The sequence below is a fragment of the Morone saxatilis genome, unplaced genomic scaffold, assembly GCF_004916995.1.
Source record: "Morone saxatilis isolate NCDOM2014 unplaced genomic scaffold, NCSU_SB_2.0 Contig2, whole genome shotgun sequence".
NCBI lineage: Eukaryota > Metazoa > Chordata > Actinopteri > Moronidae > Morone > Morone saxatilis.
Window position 1 is genome coordinate 7,975,854 of NW_023339762.1, and position 4,029 is coordinate 7,979,882.

The following is a 4,029-nucleotide window of genomic DNA, read 5'->3' on the forward strand; positions in this document are numbered from 1 at the left end:
GCTGCGTTTTTCTGTTGCATTTGTTTTCATGCGTTTGTGTGTTTTTGGTTTTGCATTATTCCCGTTTTTGCAGCATTTTGCCGTTTGTGGCGTGTTTGCCCTTGTCGGCCACCGTACAATTGACCTTTCAATGAACCTCGTTTTGATTTCCTGTAGCATGTCCATCATTAAACCTGCCTCATGTTGAAATGCACTCAAAGCAACAATTATAGGTAACCTGAAAGTCTTAAAAAAACTCAAATGCTGGCTGCTACTAACTTTTTTACCTGCAAAAATCACACAGACAGTGCTCATTGTGAAACAGGATCGGCTTGGTGGAAGTGTGCAGGTCAATTATTCCCCTTTTGAATCAAACGCACTTGAATGATTAAGCATCATAAGCTCTTAGCTCAAAGAGGATGGCGTGCTGCAGCACTGTGACCATTCTGTGCACTTTAATGAGTAGTGGAGCCTCCATGATCATAAACAGGTTGGCTTTGATGCTTCATTAAAAGAGCCTCTCCAACACGTCTGAAGGGGGCTCCTCCTTTGTAATAACAATTTATAATTCTCTTGATCTAAAGGCCTGATTGGTAAGGAGAAAAAAGAAGAGATTTTGTTCTCTCTACTCTTCAAGATGGTTTGTAAAAATCAAAAACTGAATTTGCCTACAGGGCCCATCCAAGACCAGACTTCCACGAAGAAAGCTTGTCATTAAACATCATCCCCACATATACCAAACCCACAAGAAAAGAAAGGTGAATTCAAAGCCTGTGTAATCACTCCTTGGTTTATCACTATGACAATTTATTCCTCACTTGAGAAGAACAATTAGTGCAGGTACTGGGCAAGCTGTCAGGCTTTATTGTAAAATATCTGGGTTTTACTTTTAATTTTATTTTTAGCTTGCTTTGTTTTGGTTGCTTGGTTAATAAACAATACAGCTGAAAACCCAACTTGTAGAAAAACAAGTCTGGTTAAATAATAAGTTCCAATATGAATCTTTAATGTCCCCCTGCACTCAAAGATGTATTTTACTTATTGTTACATTACCTGTTACTGTTTGACCTCACTGTGTAGAATGATGTACTGTATGTGCAGAGTTTGATAAGAGGATGGAAGTTTCTCTGTGTGAGTACCAGCATGATTTTGTGACATCACTAGCTTGAGAGCTTAGCGTGGTCCATTTGAGGTTTGGAAACCTTCCTCAGACATCTCTAATGCCAAACACCTGAGAACGCGGACAGCAACAAAAAAAAACAAAATATTATGGCACCGGGGCTATATGTGATGACATTTTAAAGTTACTTTTTAAGTTAAGAGTGCTAATCTCTTTACATTTAGCTACCAGTAGCTTTAACAACTGGGAAACCATGCAGACTGAATGGAAAACTGTGGATTATGTCAGCTTCCTGCTGGGATAATTGAAGTTTGTGTATATATGAGTGTATGTAACTATGACTGCTCTGTAATAAAGTACACTCTCCTTTGTTAAGGTGCTGAAAGCTTTGCATACAACTGTACACACAGAAACAATCTGTCAACTCGCAAACAGCTAAATGTTCATCCTGAATAAAGGAAAAAGGAAATGTAAATTATGATGACTTATTTAACGAGATTAGCATGGCAACAGCACAAGTATGATTTCAAGCACCCCTCCCAACTAAAAGCTATAGCACAGTGCATATACACACAAAAGTGCACACAAAGGAGTGTGTGACAAACTTGCCGGCGCCCCTCACAGGGTGACGCTACAGTTGATTTGGGAATTACAATTAGATTTATGATGTGGCTGTGTATGGCTGAGCTCTCCGTTTCTCTCTCTGAAATGCTGGGATTGGCTGCAGCGAGCACCGGCGCCGTGGCGTATACACCACAGCACAGTCAGAATGTGTGGTGTTTCCTCACACACACACACACACACACACACACACACAATGGAACAATAGGCCACATTTACTGTAATGGGCCACCAAAATATAAAGACCAAGTGGAATAGCTCGACTTTGGAAACAGAAAGCCTTGTGTTGGAAATTATTAGATCTCTGGAAAGTAAGAGCACTATTAAGAGCAATGGAAATAAAAATTCATGCAGCACTACCTGTAACTTGTGCACAGTGCTTTAACACGCAGAACACTAGGTACTTCATTCTGCAAATGAACTGTTTTGCAAATACTGATCTCTTATCTTTCCTCAGAAGTCAAAGAAACACTTGAAAAGCAAGGACAAAGCAACAGATTTGTAAGAAAAGTCTCATTTCTTTTCCTTTTCTTTATTTATTTATTTTTTTGATTGTCTTTCTCACCAAGTTGTACTGACACTTTTAGAGCCAAAGCTGGCTAATAAATACAATGAAATGTTAAAACGCACAATTGAATTTCAAATACAATACTTATCACAAAATGTGTCCGACCAGGAAACGTAAGTTCTGCTTCTGCAGGTCACAACTGACAAGAGCATGAGGTTAAAGAGATCAGAGGTGATGTGACCCCTTTAGGCGGCACTAGAGCTGCGGCAACAAAACTTGCTTCAATAAATGAAGTGCTTCCAAAGAAATGGCAATTTACTTGGGCCTGGCATGTACAAGGCTTCCTATAAAGTCCGAGCATGTGACTTTTGACTGTTCTAATTTATCATGTTGAAAATCAAACAACTTCACATTAGTTAATACTAAAAAAAAAAACTAAAAAAAACATAGAATTTATATCCAGTGCTTAGGATGTGTTTGACACTAACAGAAATGTCTATGCATGAGGCTTTTTTCCTGTGATGCAAGCGAAAAACCAATGTTCAGTCCCAGCTTGTGAAGCTTTTCCAAGTAAAAACTGCCAGATATGGTCATGAAGAGAAATATGGAGTCAGAAGACGTGTTAAACAGTTGCTAAGCAGAGCAACCAGAAACAACCTGAGGTCACAGGTGTTGAAAATGGAAATATGTTCAAAATTGCAGAGTGGTGAAAAGAGATAAAGGAAGAATATGATGTGTCTTCAGAGAAAGAATGTGACATTTGAGTAAAATAGAGGAAAAAGCATGCACACCCAGCATGGCGCTGACCACTGGGCCGCACCAAGACGAAAGAGGAACAACTCTCTTCAGACTGTGGAAAAACTTGTGTGCTCTGACTGGGGTGGTTGACTGAGAAGCTGATTCTGAATTATATACCTTTTTTTCCCTCCTTTCTTCTCTTAATAATTTACTTGTCATCAAAATATACATGCAACGTAGAAAAATGTACCCTTTTTGAAATAACAGACCTATTAAACCCATTTTTTTTGCAACTATATAAAGTATTTTTTAAAACACAAGCTTGGTGTATCTTTCCCACGTGATGATGAGAAGACATTTACAAATACTAACAGGCTAATAAAAATAGTAACATTTTGTACATTTTTGTACCAATTCAAAACACAATTCAAAATACAGTGATGGGATCCAGAATATTAAACTCTTATCCTACAGTAGGCTAAATCTGGGGCTGCTCATCCCCTTTAATATGATGCTGAATGAAGAGAGCTAAAGGTACACTTAAAAGACTCATGAACTCTTAGTGTCTAAGCACAAATCAAGGCAAAAAATGTCTATAACTTTAGCCAGATTGAAAGGGAAAGACTCAAATACTAAATGCCGGTGTTTGGTTACACCGTACTGCACTTCTTGCACAATGTGCACAAGTGTTTGGCCTCAAAGAACTATGGTCAGTGTGGTTCATGAAAGCACCAATGCAGTGGAATTGAAGCATTCGATGCTGCTCTTGTGACTACATCTCTGAAGGGGCTGCCAGAGAGCGACACAAAGTGTGTATCTGTGTGTGTGTGTGAGTCTGAACGAGTGTGATGAAAACACATCCTCCCTGAGCTCTGCTTGTTACTGGGCCAGGAGGGGAGCCAGCAGTTACTGAGTAGGAACTCATCTCATCTGATAGAAAAAGCTGATTGTATAAGACTTTTTGCAGCATTGGAAGTTAAGACTACAACATCCAGAGTGAATGTGAATGTAGGTTTGGCACATTTGAAGTAAATTTGTACAATGCCTGGGTACTTAATTACTA